Source organism: Hypanus sabinus, chromosome X1, assembly GCF_030144855.1.
Source record: "Hypanus sabinus isolate sHypSab1 chromosome X1, sHypSab1.hap1, whole genome shotgun sequence".
NCBI classification, from domain to species: domain Eukaryota; kingdom Metazoa; phylum Chordata; class Chondrichthyes; order Myliobatiformes; family Dasyatidae; genus Hypanus; species Hypanus sabinus.
Genome location: NC_082738.1, coordinates 5,599,529 through 5,622,406, shown reverse-complemented (window position 1 = coordinate 5,622,406; position 22,878 = coordinate 5,599,529).

Sequence of the window (22,878 nt, the reverse complement as noted above, 5' to 3'; positions counted from 1 at the left end):
TTTTCGCCATATCCTTTGTTGCCCTGACTGGTCAGGAAATGATCAAATTCGGCTTCAGATATACTCACAGATTTGGCCTCCACCACAGTCTGTGGCAGAGCATTCCACAGATTTACCACTCTCTGGCTAAAACAGTTCCTCCTTTCCTCTGTTCTAAAGGGCCACCCCTCGATTTTGAGTATGTGCCCTCTAGTTCTGGATACCCCCACCAGAGGAAACATCCTCTCCACATCCACCTTATCTAGTCCTTTCAACATTTGGTAGATTTCAATGAGATCCCCCCATATTTTTCTAAATTCCCAAAGCTACCAAATACTCCTCATATGTTAACCCCTTCATTCCCGGAACCATTCTTGTGAACCTCCTCTGGACTCTCTCCAATGACAACACATCCTTTCTGAGATATGAAGCCCAAAACTGTTGACAATACTCCAAGGGCAGCCTGATTAGTGTCTTATAAAGCCTCAGCATTATCTCCTTGCTTTTATATTCTATTCCCCTTCAAATAAATGCCAACATTGCATTTGCCTTCTTTACCACAGACTCAACCTATAAATGAACTTTCTGGAAGTCTTGTACAGAGACTCCAAAGTTCCTCCGCACCTCTGATGTTTGAATTTTCTCCCCAATTAGGTAAATATCTGCACTATTGTTCCTTTTACCAAAATGCATTATCATACATTTTCCAACACTGTATTCCATCTGCCACTTTTCTGCCCATTCTTCCAATATGTCTAAGTCCTGCTGCAATCACATAGCTTCCTCAGCACTACCTACCCCTCCACCTATCTTTGTATCATCAGCAAATTTTGCACAAAGCCATCAATTCTATTATCTAAATCATTGGCAAACAATGTGAAAAACAGTGGTCCCAACACTGACCCCTGAGGAACACCACTGGTAGCCAAAAAGAAAAGGCCCCTTTTATTCCCACTCGTTGCTTCCTGCCTGTCAGCCATTCTTCAATCCACGCCTGTGTCTTTCCTGTGATGCCATGGGATTTTATCTTGTTAAGTGGCCTCATTTGTGGCACCTTATCAAATGCCTTCTGAAAATCCAAGTAAATGACATCCACCTCTACTTCGTTCACCATGCTTGTTCCTTCCTTGAAGAACTCTAACAGATTTGTCAGACAAGATTTCCTTTTACAGAAACCATGCAGACTTTGCCTTATTTTATTAATAGTCTCCAACTAACCCGAAACCTCATCCTTAATAATGGATTCCAACACTTTCCCAAACACTGAGGTTAGGCTAACTGGCCTATAATTTCCCTTCTTTTGCCTTCCTCCCTCCTGAAAGAGTGGAGCAACATTTGCAATCTCCCAGTCCTCTGGGATCATGCTAGAAGCAAGTGATTCTTGAAAGATCATAACTAATGCATCCATTATCTCTTCAGCATCCTCTCTCAAAACTCTGGGATGCAGTCCATCTGGTCCAGGTAACTTATCCACCTTAAGACCTTTGCGTTTGCCTGGCACTTTTTCCTTTGTAACAGTAATGGCACTTACCCTGCTCCCTGACACTCACAGACCTCTGGCACACTGCTAGTGTCTTCCACAGTGAAGTCTGATGCAAAGTACTCATTAGGTTCATCTGCCATTTCTTTGTCCCCCATTACTACCTCACCAGCATCATTTTCCAGTGGTCCAATATCAACTCTCACCTCCCTTTTACTCTTGATATAACTGAAAAAATGTTTGGAATCCTGCCCTCATAGTTCATCTTTTCCCTTCTTATGGCTTTTTTTAGCTGACTTCTGTTGGATTTTAAAAGCTTCCCAATCATTCAATTTCCCACTCACTTTTGCTACATTCTATGCCCTTTCCTTGGCTTTTATTCAGTCCTTAACTTCCCTTGTCAGCCACAGTTGTCTACCCCTGACATTTGAGAACAGCTTCTTCTGTGGGAGAAATCTATCCTGCGCCATGTGAACTATTCCCAGAAACTTCGGCCACCTCTGTTCTGTCATCATCCTCACCAGATATCCTCCCCCAATCCACGTGGGCAAGCTCCTCTCTCATGCCTCTGTAATTCCCTTTATTCCATTGCGATGCTCTTACATCTGACTTATGCTTCTCTCTCTCATTCTGCAGTGTAAATTCAATCATAGTATGGTCACTGTCTTCTAAGGGTTCCTTTACATTAAGCTCCCTAATAAAATTTGGATTATTACACAACACCCAATCTAAGATAGCTTTTCCCCTAATAGGCTCAAGTACAAGCTGCTCTAAGAAGCCATCTTACTGGCATTCAACAAATTCCCTCTCTTGTGATCTGACACCAACCTAATTTTCCCAGTCCCCTTGCATATTGAAGTCCCCAATTACAGTTGTGTCATTACCCTTATTACATGCCCTTTCCAGCTCCCTTTGCAATCTCAACCCCACATCTTGGCTACTATTTGGAGGCCTATATATAATTCCCATAATGGTTTTTTTCACCCTTGCATTTTCTCAACTCCACCCATAAAGATTCACCATTCTCTGACCCTGTATCACTTCTTTCTAGAGACGTAATTCCATCTCTTACCAACAGAACCACACCACCGCTCATGCCTTCCTGCCTGTCCTTTTGATACAAAGCATATTGATGTTAAGCTCTCATCTATGACCTTCTTTCAGCCACAACTCAGTGATGCCCACAACGTCATACCAACCAATCTGTAACTGCGCCACGAGTTCATCCACCTTATTCTGAATGCTACACACATTTAAATAGAGCACCTTCAATCCTGCGTTCTTCGCCCTTTTGAATTTTGCCTCTGTGGTACAATTTATCTCTTTGCTCTGTTTGCATTTGTACCCAATCATTGGCTTGTCCTTACTTACATTCATGTTACACCCGTCATCTACTTGTAAACCTGCTGGATCATCCTCAGCTCTATCATCCTGGTTCCCATCCCCCTGCCAGATTAGTTTAAACCACTCCCAACACCTCTAGTGTATCTGCCCTCAAGAATATTTGTCACGCTTGGATTCAAGTGCAATCCACCCCTTTTTGTACAGGTCACACCTGCCCCGGAAGAGGTCCCAATGATCCAGAAATCTGAATCCCTGTGCCCTGGTCCAATTCTTCAGCCACGCATTTATCTGCCACCTCACTCTATTCCTATCCTCACTGTCGCATGGCACAGGCAGTAATCCCGAGATTACTACACTTGAGGTCCTGCTTCCTAGCTTCCTTCCTAATTCCCTGTATTCTGTTTTCAGGGCCTCCTCCCTTTTTCTAACTTATATCGTTGGTACCAATATGTACCACGACCTCCAGCTGTTCACCTTCCCTTTTCAGGATATTGTTGACGCGATCAGAAACTTCGTGGACCCTGGCATCTGGCCCATCTGTGTTTCTTCTTTGCGTACGCAGAATCGCCTATCTGTCCCACTGACTATAGTGTCCCTGCTGCCATCCTCTACAGTTTCTTATCCTTTTGAGCACAGCCGCTGTTGGTTCTCCCAGGTAGGTCGATTGTGTGTACGCTGCTTTGGATTTCCAGCATTTGCAGATATTCTTGTGTCTGTCTGGTGTCAGTGGTCACATAACCAGGACTTGTGATGTGTGCCAGCTGCTCATACGACCATCCATTACCTGCTGCCATGGCTTCACGTGACCCTCATCGGGGGTGGTGGGGGGGGCTAAGCAGGTGCTACACTTGCTCAATGGTGACTGCTGGCTAGCAGAGGGAAGGAGCGCTTTACGCCTCATTCGGGAGAGAGATATCTCCACCCAGTAAGTTGTGTAGTAAATAGATAAATGTTAGTGGTAGTTTTTTTTTTGGAGAGATTAAGGGAACTCGTAGCTGATAATCTGCCATCCAGTTGTTCAGAAATGCTGATAGTTTGAAATCTGTCCCACATGGTACTGACACCCATTGGTTTCTACACATCAGGGTCCTGATTCCCACACACTCATTACACACCAAAGCCCCACTTCTTGTCCTCCTTTAAAAATACTGGGGCTGCAGCTCCTGAGGTTCCCTCTACACAATGGGACCTGGGTTCCATTGACACAACAGGGCTCTGTTGCCATATTAATCTAATGGGATTTTCAGTACAATCAGTAATTTACACTCACCCTGATTCTATTTCCCAAGTTCCCATGAACTCATCAAACCCCTTTCCTGCATGCCCTTTGAACTGATGGGGTTCACTGTAAGTTTTATTATGCCAGTTTGTATCATGTCAAAAACAAGTGATTTAAGAGTGGATTGGCATTAATGATCGGAACTCCATGCACAGTGCTGAACACACGCAATCAGGGAGATGAGATGAGTGACATGAATGGCGAGGACCTGATTCAGAATGTAATAGAGTGTAATGCAGCAGATTGTGAGGTGCTCCCTTTTCGTAAAAAAACTGGAAAAGTAGAACATTATTTTTCAAGGGGCTTCTTAAGGTTATTACAGCTGGGGTGGGATGGTGGGGATAAGCTCCCACTGCCTATTAAATGGTCCCAGGAGAAGGGGCCAAGGAGGGTTACTGACACTTTAAAACCAGTCACTTTGGGCAGATGGGGCTCATCAGCCGTGGTTGGCAGCTCACCTGGGTGAAGGAAAACTCTGATCTCAAACCTCCCCTACCTTGCAGCTGTATCCACTCATGGGGAAGGCTTTGGGAATAAAAAAATCCAAAGATGGAGTCTTTAAGGCAGTTCTACTTTGAGTTCAATGCTGACTGGAAACCGATGTGATGCTGCTGGTACCGAACTGTATCAGAAGTGTGGAGAGGGGGAGCTTGCTACATGGGCAACCACTTGCTCTCCATATCGTCCTGCCCAGGCTTGCGTACTGGTATGATTATCATGTAGGTAGCTACCACGCAACATTCATGGTCTATTTTTCAAGGACAGGAGAATGGAATGCATTGTTATTCTGAGGGACTCAGGCACACTTGAACAAATCACTTACAGTGCAGGTATAACAGGCAATCCAGAAGGTAAATGATCAAGCAGCCTTTCGTAAATAAAAATATCCTGTAATTATTTTGATGAGACTGGCCCTGATTATTCTGCTTAAGTAAGATCTCTCTGCACAAGGCTGTAGCTGCAATAGAGGGATTGCAGTGAAGATTTACCAGACTGATCCCTGTCTGACAGATGATCATTATAGTGTGACATTATTACAGTGCGGGGCATCGGTGTTCAGAGTTCAGTTCTGACCTCCTCTCTAAGGAGTCTGTCCTTCCTCCCTGTGGAATGTGTGGGTTTTCTCCGGTGCTCTGGTTTCCTCCCACAGTTCGAAGATGTACTGATCAGTAGGTTAAATGGTCATTGTAAGTGGTCCTGTGATTAGAGTAGGATTATACCAGGGGTTGCCGGGCAGCGAGGCTCAAAGGGCCGGAAGGGCCTGTTCCGTGCTGTATCACAATAAATAAAATAAAATAATTAACAGGAGAGGTGAAGCGAGTTGGAACTCTTTTTTCCTGAGTTTAGATCTTATTGAAACATGCAAAACTGTTATTAACCAACAGGGTAGATGCAGAGAGGGTGATTGCCTTGGCTGTGGTGTGTCGAACCGGGGTCATTAGCTCAGAGGAAGGCATTAGCCACTGAGGATGGAGATGAAAAGAATCATCATCATCATCATCATCCAGAAAAGGTGGTGAGGGTAGTGAGGGGGACATATACATTCAGAACCCCCCTGGAACTGATGCAGATTTATCAGAGTGATCCTTCCCTATGTTAGTGATGAGATAGACTTCTTGCAACTATACTGCTTCTGATCCTGTGCGACTATCAGGTTAATGCCTCTGTATTCCACCAGGTGGCAGGCATGAACCACTGATAGCCCACTGACAGAGGAGAGCCAGATTTCATGTGTCGGATACGGCCAGAATTCTCCTTGTGAAGTTATGACGAATGGCAACACAGTAAAACTGACCAATGACTGTTAGTGCTGGGGAGAGGGAGGTGGAGTGAGAGATTCTCACAGGAATACAGTGCACATCAGAGATGTTCAAACCAGAGATCTGTACATGGGAGGTGCCCTGCATGTGTGTGTGTTGTGGGAGTAGGGGGCAAAGGGATGTGTATGGTGAGTGATTAGTGTCTGTGTGCATTAAAAGTGACCAGTGTCTGATGTGTGTGAGAGGAGTGACCAGTAATCTCTGTGTGTGCAGAGTGATCTTTGTATGTGTGTGTGTCTGCAGTGAGTAGTGAATGTCTGTGAACTTGGAAACTGACTGCTGTCTCTATTTATGGGGAATGACCTCTGACCCCGTGTGTATGGAGAGTGACCTCTGACTCTATGTTTGTGGTGGTGACTGGTGTCTCCATATCGGGGAAATGACCTGAGTCACCAAGTGACTTCACTTCTTTAGAACGCAAGCTTTTAATGTCACTGATGCACATTAACAGTTCAGAATGTTTTTGGAAATGGTTCCAATGCCCAAAGTTTTTCTTCAAACTGCTTTAGGTTATCCTTCATTGTAGAGATAGGGTTTGAGGTAGGCTGTCACTGAGGAATATTGTTATAATTGACAATCTAATTTATGCAGCTGCATCAGAAGATGTGTAATTTATGCATAGTCTCCCTCAAACCCTCACACATACATTCACACACACAGACATGTATCCAAACTATCAAACATATTCAAACACACAAACGTACAACCACACCGACATGCACACTCATACATACACTTAGTCACACACACACATATGCATGCAGGCAGCCATACAGACTTGAACGCGCGCACACACATACAGAGTTGCACGTGTGCATAAATGCACATTCACTCACACACACTCTTTGTTCCTTTAGGCCTGTTTCTGGTAGAAACCTTTTAGTCCTATGTCATCCCTCATTCACTGCGGCCAGGCAGACCAGGTACCAGTGCTGAGTAAGATTCACAACTTTAACAACAGTTGGATATTAAGAGAGAAGGAGAACTTTTGTGACATTGTCCTACTAAAAACACACTGCTTTGTCAGTAAGCCACTTCCTGTCTTGTGATAAAGCCACACTTTGTTTTTCCATTACTTCAAAACAATTCTGTTATCATATTTCTGTTATTTCAAAGAATGACCTTTTGTTGTCATGGGGGTTCAAAGCTGTGGAGAAAGTCTGGAAACTATGATACACTGTTTAAAGACACCAACACCATGGCCTCAGACTTGAAAAGCTCAGTGTTGTGAATCTACCTGACAACTTCTTTGAGTTGTATCCATCACAAATGGTGGAAGCAACAGAGAGGCCTTGTCTCTGGCCCCACCATCAGCGACAACCCCGAGATTCATTTCCTTGCGGGCATGCACAATAAATCCAATACCCATAATAAAATCATGGTGTAAGGTGGTGTGGCTGAAGGTGGGTGACAAATTATTGGCATTCGCAAGACAAGAATTACAAGTAAATACTTTATTAATAACATTTTTTTCTGTAAATAGTTATGCTAAACCATCACCACAAACAATGAAGAGGCAACCCAAGGTGAGGCTGACTGGAAAGTTAAGGCATGCTTAAGGAGAAGTGGGTGGAGTTGGAGTGAGTGGAGTGGAGGAGTTTTGGAGCCCGTCCTCCTGAACTGAGAGTGAGGTTTGATCAATCTAAGTACCGGGCCAATTTGGGCCAAAATGATGCGGCAGGGTTCAGACCCAAAGTGTATCGATGTGTTAGGGTGCAGGTTTTTGAGTGAAGAATGGCCCAATGTTTTGACGATTTAAACGCCGGGCCAGATGGATTGAAAAGGCAGGGTGTCAGGATGACAGACGAGGGTCAGGACGGTTTTGCTCGCTGCTCCATAACATTTGCTCTGCTATGTGCAGAACTAAGTCTGAGGCTCTGGGCCTGTTCTGGCTGCTCCATACTTCATATTTATGGTCCTGAATGCCCTTGCTTGCTTTTATTGATTGCACAATTTGTCTTTTTTTCTCTCTCTCTCCACACATTGGGTGTTTGTTGGATATTTTAAAATGGGTTCTTCTGCAAATTCTTGTTTTACGGCTGCCTGTGTGGAGATGAATCTAAAGGTTGTATATAGTATATATCTTTTGATAATAAACGTACGTAGAACTTTGAAAGATAGCACCAACAGGACGGACAAACAATATGCGAAAGACAACAAACAGTGCAAATACAAGAAGAAAGGTAAACAGGAAATAATCATAATAATAATAATAAATTAATAAGCAATAAATATTAAGAATGTGGGATGAAAAGTCCATGAAAGGGAGTCCTTAAATAGTGGGAACAGTTCAGTGATGGACCGAGTAAAGTTCAATGAAGCTTTCCCCTCTGATTCTGAAGCCTGATGGTTGAGGGGTAATAACTGTTCCTGAACCTGGTGATGTGGGTCCTGAGGCTCCTGTACCTTCTTTCTGATGACAGCAGAAGGAAGAGAGCATTTCCTGAGTGGCGAGGGTCCCTGCTGATGGATGCTGCTTTCTTGTAACAACGCTTTGCTTAGATTATGCTCAATGGAGGGAGGACATTACCTATGATGGACTGGTCCGTATCCACTACTTTTTGGAGGAATTTCCATTCAAGGACATTGGTGTTTCCACACCAGGCGGTGATGCAGCCAGTCAATATATTCTCCACTACACATCTACAGAAGTTTGTCAAAGTTTTAGATGTCATGCTGAATCTTCTTAATCTCCTAAGGAAGTAGAGGCACTGCTGTACTTTCTTCACAATGACACTTTGATGCTAGACCCAGGACAGGTCCTCTGAAATGATAACACTGAGGAATTTAAAGTTTCTGACCCTCTCCAGTCTGATCCGCTGATGAGGACTGGCTCATGGACCCCCAGTTTACTCATCCCGCAGTCAATAATCAACTCCTTGGTCTTGCTGACATTGAGTGAGAGGTTGTTGTTGTGGCACCACTCAGCCAGACTTTCAATCTCCTTCCTATATGCTGATATAAGTATTCCAAAAGGAGAGGGGAAAAAAAGAAATAGTGAGGTAGTGTTCATAGGCTCATTTTCCATTCAGAAATCTGATGGTGGTGGGAAAGAAGTTGTTCCTAAATTGCTGAGTGTGTGTCTTCACTCAAGGCAATTGGTGTAATAGGGGTGATAGAGGTCCTTAAAGATGGATGCCACCTTTATGAAGCAGCATCTTTCAAAGGTGCCCTTGATGTTGGGAGGCTAGTGCCCATGATCATAAGACCATGAGACCGTAAGACATAGGAGCAGAATTAGGCCATTCAGCCCATTGAATCTGCTCTGCCATTTAGGAAACAATCAACTTCGGGCTTAAATATGAAATGGCCTCCAGCACGGTCTATGGTTGAGCATTCCACAGATTCACTACTTTCTGGCTATAATTTCCTCCTTAACTTTATTCTAAATGGTCACCCCTCAATTTTGAGGCTGTACCCTCTAGTTCTGGATCCCTCCACCATAGGAAACATCCTCTCCACATCCACCTTAACTAGTGATTTCAACATTCGCTAGGTTTCAATGAGATCACCCCGTATTCTTCTAAATTCCAGTGAGTACAGGCCTAAAGCTGCCAAACACTCCTCATATGTTAACCCCTTCATTCTCGGAATCATCCTCGTGAAACTCCTCTGGATTCTCTCCAATGACAACACATCCCTTCTGAGATATGAAGCCCAAAGCTGTTGACAATACTCCAAGTGCAGCCTGATTAGTGTCTTATAAAGCCTCAGCATTATCTCCTTGCTTTTATATCCTATTCCCTTTGAAATAAATACCAACATTGCATTTGCCTTCTTTACCAGAGACTCAACCTATAAATTAACCTTCTGGGAGCCTTGCCACAAGGACTCCCAATTCCCTTTGCACCTCTGATGTTTGAACCTTCTCCCCATTTAGATAATAGTCCTCACTATTGTTCCTTTACCAAAATGCATTATCATGCATTTCCTAAGACTGTATTCCATCTGCCACGATTTGCCCATTCTTCCAATTTGTCTAAGTCCTGCTGCAATCGCATTGCTTCCTCTGCACCACCTACTCCTCCACCCATCTTCATGTCATCCACAAACTTTGCCACAAAGCCAACAATTCCATTATCTAAATCATTGGCAAACAATGTGAAAAGCAGCAGTTCCCAGTACTGATACTTGAGGAATACCACTGGTCACTGGCAGCCAACCAGAAAAGGCCCCCTTTATTCCAACTTGCTGCCTCCTGCCTGTCAGCCATTCTGCTAACCATGCCTGTATGTTTCCTATAATGCCACTGCATTTTATCTTGTTAAGCAGCCTCATCTGTGGCACCTTATCAAAGGCCTTCTGAAAATCCAAATTAATGATGTCAACTATCTCTCCTTTGTCCACCCTGCTTGTTACTTTCTTGAAGAACTCTAACCGATTTGTCAGGCAAGATTTCCCTTCACAGAAACCATGCTGACTTTGACTTATTTTATCGTTTGTCTCCAAGTACCCTGAAACCTCATCCTTAATAATGGACTCCAACACTTTCCCAACCAAGGAGGTTAGGATAACTAGCCTATAACTTCCATTCTTTCACCTTCTTAAAGAGTAGAGTGACCTTTGCAATCTTTCAGTCCTCTGGTACCATGCCAGAATCAAATGATTCTTGAAAGATCATGACCAACGCATCAGTTATCTCTTCAGCAACCTCTCTCAGGACTCGGGGATGTAGTCCATCTGGTCCAGGTGACTTATCCACATTAAAACCTTTGAGCTTGCTGAGCACTTTTTCCTTTGTAATAGCAATGGCACACACTCCTGCTCCCTGACCCTCACAGACCTCTGGCACACTGCTAGTGTCTTCCACAGTGAAGACTGATGCAAAGATGATGGCGCTGACTGAATTTCAATTTTCTGCAGCTGTGCAGTGGCCCCTGCATCCCAAACTGTATACTCTGATGCTAGCAGCTCATGGTGATCTGTGTTCTTCAGACACTCCCATCTGTGTGACAAAGACAGTAAGTGCAAAGATTTTAACTTGTGCAAGTTAAAAGTGCAGGAGTAAATTATGCCACAGAAGGAGGAGATTTCATCCCTTGAGCCCACATTCAGTCTGTGTTGCATCAATCCAAAAGTACCCACTCTGCTGCATACACAAGCCAAGTCATTAATTTATCAGAGACCACTGTGCTCCACCTCCAGTCTGAGAAACAGTGGTTCACCACTGTTGCACACCATATTTGCAAGCCCATAGTCAGAATCAGAATCAGCTTTAATATCACCAGCATATGTTATAAAATTTGTTCCTGTGCAACAGCAGTACAATGTAGTATGTAATAATAGAGAAAAACATGAATTACAGTAAGTAGATATATAGTGTTCATTATGACCTTCCCACAATGATTGGGAAGGGATTTTGAGAGTAGGTTCATACATGAGTTACTGAGCATGCTTAGAGTCAAGAAGTCAAGACTATGCCTTATACCTGGGTGATCCCCAGCCTGAGAGGTTCAACCTGACATTGCTAGTCATGCTTGAAACCCTGGAGATCAATAAGAAGAATAAATGGAGTCAGTATATTGGGCATCTGGTCCACTGCTACAAGTGTACACAGAATGAAACCACCAGGTACTTGGCATATTATTTGATGTTGAGGCACAAAGCGAGGTTGCCTGTTGACATCTGTTTTGGGATGGGTGGGAAAAATTTGCCACAGAAGTCCTATCTGAAGGATGTGGCTGATATGAGGAGGGAAATCCAAAAGGCTTATGAACTAGCAGAGGTCTCTAGAACCAAGGAAATAAGAGGAGATATGATTAGGTTCTCCCAACTGATGGCTGGAGATAGAGTTCTAGTAAGGAATTTGGGGCTACCAGAGAAACACAACTTGGCTGACTGCTGGGTGGTTATGCCCTATCTAGTGGAGAGTCAGATGCCAAATGTGCCAGTTTTCTGGGTGAAGCCAGAAGAGGGGAATGGGCCTGTCAAAATTCTCCATTGGAACCACCTTCTACCTCTGGGACAAGAGGTAAGTGTTGACCCAGAGCCTGACATGAACCCTACACCTAGTAGGAGGACTCTGCAGTGAAGTGAGAGAACAGAAAGACAATCAGTGGAGACAATGAAGGGGACATAACCATTGAATGCTGTACGGACTCAGAGGGTGAGAAAATGAGGCGTGTGGTACGTTACCTTATGCAAACTCCCCAATAATTGATGAAGAGATTTCTGAATCTCCCCACGCAGATGTGGATGTAGTGGGGGCGGGACTAGCAGTGTACAGGCAGGCTTGTGGCTAGATAATGAAGGGGAACAGGGCTCCAAGGTAACTGGGGATGAAATTGAGCTCCATCAAGTGACAGGGTTGCCAGAAGGCACTAGTAATGGACAAGGGGTGTCTCTCCACATAGACAGAAAAGACCCCAAAGAGTGTCTGAAACTGAAAAAGTGGATGATGGGATAAGGTCTCAAAGAGTCAGGAAATCTCCAAATGGGCTGGCCTATAATGCACCAGGGGAACAGAGTGTTGCATCTATCCCCTTCTGTCACTAGCATTTACAAATGGATTGGAGGCCCTGACATCATAAAATTCCTTTAAAGCTATGTTATTAATGATCAGTTGATAAATTTCAAAGTCATGAGGACATGACTATTTTTGGTGGTGGAAGTGTGTAACACGCTGGTAAAGATTTTATTTATAATGCTGTAGGGTATTTCATGTAATGGTTTTCTGTAGAAGCAGTGTGTTCTGCTGGTAGTGTTTGGGTAACTGTTAAAGGTAAGGAGTGCTTGGGATGCTTAGGAATGTTGTGTCATCCAATGAGGATGGTAGAACTGGGAGAATGTTCTAGATAATGCTGGGGAGAGGTTTTGTGATGGACATTGGGATAGGCCAAGGTCTTTTCGCAGTGGGAGATGGAGAAAACTGGCCATAGGATTCGATCTGGTGGGAATATGCGATCTGATAGAGCCCAAGAAGGGAAATTCTACTGGTGATCGGTGAATATGAGTTGGTGCCATGAGTACATTGAACACAACAGATTTTGGAAGATTTCAGCTCCAACCTGTGCACATTTGATTGTTTAATTATGATGGGCCCTTTTGTTTTTTTTCTCTTCTTTAATATCTGTTTGGTTAAGCTAAAATCATAACTATCCTTTCTTTATAATTGTATGTAGTGTACAGTCTGTTATTTCTCACCACTGGGCGATTGCACGGGAGCAGTAAGTTACACAGTATTCACACGGATTGGGGTCTGGGTGGGCGAGACATCCCAACCTCTCGGGTTTGCTGGGACCCAGGTCATATCAACCCTAGACGTGTGGACTTTGAGAAAGGTGGTTTGCTCACCGCTGAGTCCAGTGGCTGTTAGTGAGGGGCTAACGAGCTGCGTCTCCAGAGAGGCCCAATTAAAAAGGTCTCATATATTTGAAATACTAAATTAAGTAATTAGTACAAAACTAGAAATAGAAATAGTAGTGAGGTGGGTTCAATGTCCATTCAGAAATTGGATGGCAGAGGGCAAGAAGCTATTCCTGAATCAATTGAAAGTGTGCCTTCAGGCTTCTGTATCTCCTCTCTGATGGTAGGAATGAATAGAATACCTATGTTGCCCTTTTGCTTCATTTCTGCTCAAGTCTATTATGCACTGCTTTGTTAAACCTTTAGAGAGTTCCACCCAGATTTCCCACATGGTGCTGGGACATTGAGCTCAACTGGCTCCAGTGAGTTTTTTTTAAATTTAGGGGTGCAGCACAGTAACAGGCCACATTGATCAATCACACCCATGTAACCAATCAACCTACATCTTAGAAACCAGAGCACCTTGTCATGGGGAGAACGTACAGGCAATTGTGGGAATGGTCTTTCTCCATCTTTAACCTGCACTATGTTTAAAGGTACTGACCTCTGTCTGGAAAACACAAACAAGTTCAAGGGATTATTGTTAGAGGACAGTTTGAAAATTTAAGAATATAGATCGTATCTTTCTTTTTTCAGCTGGAAAGATAATAGTGTTTCTGATGTCAAAGTACAAAATGTTGCAATTTTATCTGGTTATCGTTTATTTGTACATTCAATGAACAGTTTAATTGGAGCAATCCCACAGAGATTTGGGCACTGCAGTTAGGCACTCTTTTACATGAAATGCCGAACAAGCATTTATTAATGTTCACTGATTGTAAGCAGTTTATATCATAAAAAATACTCCATGAAAAGCAATACTGTTTAAATGAAACAACTTATCGATGTCCCGCAGTAACCTCTGACAGCCCTCCACACTATCCACAACACCCCCAACCTTTGTGTCATCAGCAAACTTACTAACCCATCCCTCCACTTCCTCATCCAGCTCATTTATAAAAATCACAAAGAGAGGGGGTCCCAGAACAGATCCCTGAGGCACACCACTGGTCACCAACCTCCATGCACAATATGACCCATCTACAACCACTCTTTGCCTTCTGTGGGCAAGCTATTTCTGGATCCACAAAGCAAGGTCCCTTTGGATCCCATGTCTCCTTACTTTCTCAATAAGCCTTGCATGGAGTACCTTATCAAACACCTTGCTGAAATCCATATACACTACATCTACTGTTCTACCTTCATCAAAGTGTTTAGCCACATCCTTAAAAAATTCCAGGATGAAGGAGATGTCTTCCTTTTTTAAACAAAGGGGCTTCCTTTCCTCCATCATCAACTCTGCTCTCAAACGCATCTCTGCCACTTCACGCACATGTGCCCTCACCCCATCCGCCCACCACCCCACTCGGGACAGGGTTCCCCTTGTCCTCACCTACCACCCCATCAGCCTCTGGGTCCAACATATAATTCTAGATAACTTCCGCCACCTCCAACGGGATCCCACTACCAAGCACACCTTTCCTCCCCCCCCCCCCCCCCACCGCTTTATGCTTTCCACAGGGATCACTCCCTATGCAACTCCCTAGTCCATTCGTCCCCCCCACCCCTTCCCACCAATCTCCCTCCTGGCACTTATCCTTGCAAGCGGAACAAGTGCTACACCTGCCCTTACACTTCCTCCCTCACCACCATTCAGGGCCCCAGACAGTCCTTCCAGGTGAGGCGACACTTCACCTGTGAGTCGGCTGGTGTGGTATACTGCGTCCGGCGCTCCCGGTGTGGCCTTTTATATATTGGTGAGACCTGACGCAGACTGGGAGACTGTTCCGCTGGACACCTACGCTCGGTCCGCCAGAGAAAGCAGGATCTCCCAGTGGCCACACACTTTAATTCCACATCCCATTCCCATTCTGATATGTCTATCCATGGTCTCCTCTACTGTCAAGATGAAGTCACACTCAAGTTGGAGGAACAACACTTTATATTCCATCTGGATAGCCTCCAACTTGTTGGCATGAACATTGATTTCTCTAACTTCCATTAATGCCCCTCCTCCCCTTCTTACACTATCCCTTATTTATTTATTTCCCCCCCTTTCTCCTCCCCTCCTTTTTTTCACTTTGCTCTCTGCCCCTCTCACAATCACTCCTTGCCTGTTCTCCACCCCCCTCTGGTGCTCCCCTCCCCCTTTCTTTCTCCCTAGGCCTCCTGTCACATGATCCTTTCCCTTCTCCAGCTCTGTATCACTTTTGCCAATCACCTTTCCAGCTCTCAGCTTCATCTCACCCCCTCCGGTCTTCTCCTATCATTTCGGATTTCCCCCTCCTCCTCCTACTTTCAAATCTCTTACTAGCTTTTCTTTCAGTTAGTCCTGACGAAGGGTCTCGGCCCGAAACGTTGACTGTACTGTTTCCTATAGATGCTGCTTGGCCTGCTGCGTTCCACCAACATTTTGTGCGTGTTGCTTAAAAAATTCAATCAGGCTCGTAAGGCACGACCTGCCTTTGACAAAGCCATGCTGACTCTTCCTAATCATATTATGCCTCTCCAAATGTTCATAAATCCTGCCTCTCAGGATCTTCTCCATCAACTTACCAACCACTGAAGTAAGACTCACTGGTCTATAATTTCCTGGGCTATCTTTATCGAATAAGGGAACAACATCTGCAACCCTCCAACCCTCCAGAACCTTTCCTGTCCTCATTGATGATGCAGAGATCATTGCCAGAGGCTCAGGAATCTCCTCCCTTGCTTCCCAACAGTAGTCTGGGGGATATATCGTCCAGGCCTGGTGATTTATCCAACTTGATGCTTTCCAAAAGCTACAGCACATCCTCTTTCTTAATATCTACATGCTCAAGCTTTTCAGTCTGCTGTAAGTCATCCCTACAATTGCCAAGATCCTTTTCTGTAGTGAATACTGAAGCAAAGTATTTATTAAGTACCTTTGCTATCTCCTCCGGTTCCATACACACTTTTCCACTGTCACACTTGATTGGTCCTATTCACTCACGTCTTATCCTCTTACTCTTCACATATTTGTAGAATGCCTTGGGGTTTTTCTTAATCCTGACTGCCAAGGCCTTCTCATAGCCCCTTCTGGCTCTCCTAATTTCATTCTTAAGCTCTGTCCTACTAGCCTTATAATCATCTAGATCTCTATCATTACCTAGTTTTTTGAAAGTTTTATAAACTCTTCTTCTTGACTAGACTTACAATAGCCTTTGTACACCATGGTTCCTGTACCCTACCATCCTTTCCGTCTCATTGGAACGTACCTATGCAGAACGCCACACAAATATCCCCTGAACATTTGCCACACTTCTTCTGTACGTTTCCCTGAGAATATCTGTTTGCAATTTATGCTTTCAAGTTCCTGCCTGATAGGCTCATATTTCCCCTTACTCCAATTAAACTCTTTCCTAACTTGACTGTTCCTATCCCTCTCCAATGCTATGGTAAAGGGGATAGAATTGTGATCACTATCTCCAAAATGCTCTCTCTCACTGAGAGATCTGACACTGAACCAGGTTCATTTCCCAATATCAGGTCATGTACAGCCTCTCCTCTTGTAGGCTTATCTACATGCTGTGTCAAGATACCTTCCTGAACACACCTAACAAGCTTCACCCCATCTAAACCCCTTGTTCTAGGGAGATGCCAATCGATATTTGGGAATTTAAAATCTCCCATCACGACAACTCTGTTATTATTACACCTTTCCAGGATCTGTTTCCCTATCTGCTACTCGATATCCCTGTTACTATTAGGTGGCCTATAAAAACACCCATTAAAGTTATTGACCCCTTCCTGTTCCTAACCTCCACCCACAGAGACTCTGTAGACAATCCCTCCATGGTGTCCACCTTTTCTGCAGCTGTGACACCGTCTCTGATCAACAGTACCATGCCCCCACCTCTTTTGCCTCCCTCCCTGTCCTTTCTGAAACATCTAAAGCCTGGCATTCTAAGTAACCATTCCTGCCCCTGAGCCATCCCAGTCTCTGTAATGGCCATCACATCATACCTCCAAGTCCTGATCCACGCTCTAAGCTCATCCACTTTGTTCACAATACCCCTTGCATTAAAATGGACACATCTCAAGCCTTTGGTCTGAGTGTGTCCCTTCTCTATCACCTGCCAATCCTCCCTCTCGCACGGTCTACAAGCTTTCTCTATTTGTGAGCTGACCTCCTCTTCCCCAGTCTCTTCAGTTCAGTTCCCACCCCCCAACAATTCTAGTTTAAACTCTCCCCAGTAGCCTTAGTAAACCTTCCTGCCAGGATATTGGTCCCCCTGGGATTCAAATGCAACCTGTTCTTTTTGTACAGGTCAGAACTGCCCCAAAAGAGGTCCCAATGATCCAGAAATCTGAATCCCTGCCCCCTGCTCCAATCCCTCAGCCACACATTTACCCTCCACCTCATTCTATTCCTATACTCACTGTCATGTGGCACAGGCAGTAATCCCGAGATTACTACCTTTGAGGTCCTGCTTCTCAACTTCCTTCCTAACTCCCTGTAGTCTGTTTTCAGGACCTCTTCCCTTTTCCTACCTATGTCATTGGTACCAATATGTACCACAACCTCTGGCTGTTCTCTCTCCCACCACAGGATGTCTTGGATGAGATCTGAAACATCCCGGACCCTGGCACCTGGGAGGCAAACTACCATCCAAGTTTCTTTCCTGCGTCCACAGAATCGCCTGTCTGATCCCCCTAACTATTGAGTCCCTTATCACTACTGCCTTCCTCTTCCTTTCCCTACCCTTCTGAGCCACAGGGCCAGACTCTGTGCCAGAGGCACGGCCAAAGCCGCTTCCCCAGGTAGGCTATCCCCCCACAAACAGTACTCAAACAGGAGTACTTATTGTCAAGGGGTACAGCCACAGGGGTTACTCTCTAGCATCTGACTCTTCCCCTTCCCCCTCCTAACCGTGACCTACTTGTCTGTCTCCTGTGGCCCCAGTGTGACCACCTGCCTGTAACTCCTCTCTATCACTTCTTCACTCTCCCTAACCAGATGAAGGTCATCGAACTGCATCTCCAGTTCCCTAACTCGGTCCCTCAGGAGCTGCAGCTCGACACACTTGGTGCAGATTTGGCTGTTTTTATAAACTTTTATAAACTCTTTTATAAGAGTTTTATAAACTCTTCTTTTCTTCTTGAAGAGATTTTCAACAGCCTTTGTACACCATGGTTCCTGTATCCTACCATCCTTTCCCTATTTCATTGGAATGTACCTATGCAGAACTCCAAGCAAATATCCCCGGAATACTTGCCACTTTGCTGCCATACATTCCCCTGAGAACATCTGTTCCCAATTTATGCTTCCAAGTTCCTGCCTGATAGCTTCATATTTTCCCTTCGTCCAATTAAACAGTTTACTTACTTGTCTGTTCCTATCCCTCTCCAATGTTAAGGTAAAGGAGATAGAATTGTGATCACTATCTCCAAAATGCTCTCCCACTGAGAGATCGGACACCTGACCAGGTTCATTTCCCAATATCAGATCAAGTTCAGCCTCTCCTCTTGTTGGCTTATCTACATATTGTGTCAAGATACCTTCCTGAACACACCTAACGATCTCCACCCCATCTAAACCCTTCGCTCTAGGGAGATGCCAATCGATACTGGGGAAATTAAAATCTCCCATCATATTATTACACCATTCCAGAATTTGTCTCCCTATCTGCACTTCGATGTCCCTGTTTATAAAGGGTGGTCTATAAAAACACCCAGTAGAATTATTGACCCCTTCCTGTTTCTAACTTCCACCCACAGAGACTCAGTAGACAACCCCTCCATGACTTCCTCCTTTTCTGCAGCCATGACACTGTCTCTGCTCAACATTGCCACGCCCCCACCTCTTTTGCCTCCCTCCCTGTCCTTTCTGAAACATCTAAAGTCTGGCACTTGAAGTAACCATTCCTGCCCCTGAACCATCCAAGTCTCTGTAATGGCCACAACATCATAACTTTAAGTACTTATCCATGTTCTAAGCTCATCTGTTTTGTTCACAATACTTCTTGTGTTAAAATAGACACATCTCAAACATCGGTCTGAGACAGGCACTCCCACCATATTTAAGATGACCATTTGATTTGTCAGGACTATTGAGCAAGTGCTGTTAGATGGAATTCGTTTAGATGGGTGCTGGTTGCTGTTTCTATGCTGTATGATTGAATGACTATAAGCATGTATGCCTTTGTGATGATGCTTTGTATAGAAAAAAGGCCCTTCAGTCCACCTTGCCCATGCTGACTAAGGTGCCTTGCTGTGATCGTCCCATTTGCCTGCATTTGGCCAATATCCCTCTAGACTTTTTCTTTCTATGTATCTGTCTAACATCTTTAAAACATTGTATTTGTACCCTTGTGCACTACTTCCTCTGGCAGTTTGTGAAAACCTTGCCTCTCAGGTCCCCTTTAAATCTCTCCCCTCTCAGCTTAAACCCATGACCTCCAGTCTTAGACTCCCCTGGGAAAAAGATGGTTCAATCCATCTTATCTATGACTGTCATGATTTTATAAACATCTACAAGTTTATCTCTGCCTCCTTCACTGCAGGAAAAACAATCCCAGTTTATGTGGTCTCTCCTTTAACTCAGACCTTCTTGGCCTCGTAAATCTTTTCTGTACCCTGTCACATCCTTCCAATACCACAATTAACCAGTAATGAAAGCAATAATCCAGGTGTAGTCTCATTAACATCTTGTACAGCTGTAATGTGATGTCCTGACTACACAGAAGCTGCAGACTTCGATATTAAACACACCAGCATGCAATGGCACACCTGGGGCCGGCACACCATGAATGACATCTGGAACCTGTGGACAGATGCTTCCCTTAGTCACTCAACGTTACGCAGTAAAGTCTGATTAGAGGGATGTTTGAGGGTGGAATGATGGTGAAAGAGGGCTTGGAAATGAAGGATCCCCTCCCTGTCTGCTCTCCTCACAGTCCCACCCCATTCTGACCCAGGTCTGTCACTTAAACTGTGCGCTCACACTTTACAGGACCCAAGCGTATCATGGATCAGGAATCTGAACAGCCTGCCCCGAGCTCCACTAAAGTGGTGAAGGTTGTGCCATGTATGTGATGTAAGAAGAGGAAGAGGAAAAGATTTGTTATTGCACAAGTCTCTGTATGGTATTTTACACAATGTTCCAGCAATGGTTCAGTGTTTGAGCTCATAATGGTTCAGTGTTTGAGGGGCAAATTCATGGCAGATGCAATTTAATGTGGATAAATGTGACATTATCCACTTTGGTTGCAAGAACAGGAAAACAGATTATTATCTGAACGGTGGCCGATTAGGAAAAGGGGAGATGCAACGAGACCTGGGTGTCATTATACACCAGTCATTGAAGGTGGGCATGCAGCTACAGCAGGCAGTGAAAAAGGCAAATGGTATGTTGGCATTCATAGCAAAAAGATTTGAGTACAGGAGCAGGGAGGTTCTACTGCAGTTGTACAAGGCCTTGGTGAGACCGCACCGAGAATATTGTGTGCGGTTTTGGTCCCCTAATCTGAGGAAAGACATTCTTGCCATAGAGGGAGTACAGAGAAGGTTCACCAGATTGATTCCTAGGATGACAGGACTTTCATATGAAGAAAGACTGGATCGACTAGGCTTATACTCACTAGAATTTAGAAGATTGAGGGGGGATCTTATTGAAAAGTATAAAATTCTAAAGGGATTGGACAGGCTAGATGCAGGAAGATTGTTTCTGATGTTGGGGAAGTCCAGAATGAGGGGTCACAGCTTAAGGATAAAGGGGAAGCCTTTTAGGACCGAGATGAGGAAAAACTTCTTCACACAGAGAGTGGTGAATCTGTGGAATTCTCTGCCACAGGAAACAGTTGAGGCTGGTTCATTGGCTATATTTAAGAGGAAGTTAGATATGGCCCTTGTGGTAAAGGGATCGGGGGTATGGAGAGAAAGCAGGTACAGAGTTCCGAGTTGGAAGATCAGCCATGATCATACTGAATGGCGGTGCAGGCTCGAAGGGCCGAAGGGCCTACTCCTGCACCTATTTTCTATGCTTCTATATATACATCACTTGATGGCCTCACTGGTCGATCACTATCAACAGGGCTTTTAGCACATTTAGATAAAGAACAGAGATTGGCAGAGATCCGTTTGTAGGATCAGTTTCAGTTGATGCAGAGAATGAAAGGGAGACTATGAGAGATTGCCAACAAGGTATCAGTTGGTGGGAATTCTTGAAGCCTAACAGCTCTCAGTGATGAGGGGACCCTGGTAATCCATTCCTCTGGCATTTCCCACAACTTCTTCTCAGTGTGAAGAACCTTTGTTATCTCAGGGCAAACAACAACAAAACAAAAACTGCAGGTGCTGGAAATATAAACCAGAACCAAATAATTCTGGGAAACACTCAGTAGGTCTAGCAGCAACTGTAAGGGGAGAAACAGAGTTCATGTTCCAGATTGATGACAATTTGTTAAATTAAAACTTTTAGAAAGCAAACACTTTTGGTGTCATGACAAGTTAAAACATAGTTGATTCCAAAATATCCTGAGAACAGTGGTATTTGATTAAGGAAATTCAATGTCTCTGAGCCTGTACTGATTCAGAAAGATAAGGGGGAACTCATCATAACCTACTGAATACTGAAAGGCCTGGATAGAGTGGACGTGGAGAGGATGTTTGGATCTCAGTGTTGGACTGCTGCAGGACTAAGTCATCCTGACAACCGCCACAAAGTTCAGGCAGAACTCGAAAAACCCCTTGGTGGTGACGCACTGCCAGGCCTGTATGCCTTTACAGTCGGGTAACCTGAAGGTTTCCTGTAATCCATAACAACTTGCTTCTGGGGGAGAATGGGAAAAGCCACGTACAACAAGGTCCACTCATTCTGACCAGCATCATAAATAGTGAACTTGATGTAACTGCCCATCATTGTAAAGAGGGCATGAGTCATCTCCTCTTAAGGGAAGAGATTTGAAATGGACCTGAGAGGCAACTTCTTCGTTCAGAGGGTGATGTGTACATGGACTGAAGTGGTTAAGGCAGGTACGTTAACAACATTTAAAAGACATTGGGACAATTACATGAATAGGAAAGATTTAGAGGGAGAAGACAAAATGCAGGCAAATGGGACTAGGTCAGCTGAGAAGATCATCGGGGTCTCTCTTCCTGCCATTACAGACATTTACACCACACGCTGCATCCGCAAAGGAAACAGCATTATGAAGGACCCCACGCACCCCTCATACAAACTCTTCTCCCTCCTGCCATCTGGGAAAAGGCACCAAAGCATTTGGGCTCTCATGACCAGACTATGTAACAGTTTCTTCCCCCAAGCTATCAGACTCCTCAATACCCAGAGCCTCGACTGACACCAACTTACTGCCCTCTACTGTGCCTATTGTCTTGTTTATTATTTATTGTAATGCCTGCACTGTTTTGTGCATTTTATGTAGTCCTGGGTAGGTCTGTAGTCTAGTGTAGTTTTCTCTGTGTTGTTTTTACGTAGTTCAGTGTAGTTTTTGTATTGTTTCGTATAGCACAATGTTCCTGAAAAACATTGTCTCGTTTTCACTGTGTACTGTACCAGCAGTTATGGTCAAACTGACAATAAAAAGTGACTTGATTTGACTTGACTACTTTCAATAGGCACCATAGTCAGCATGGAACACACACAAAGT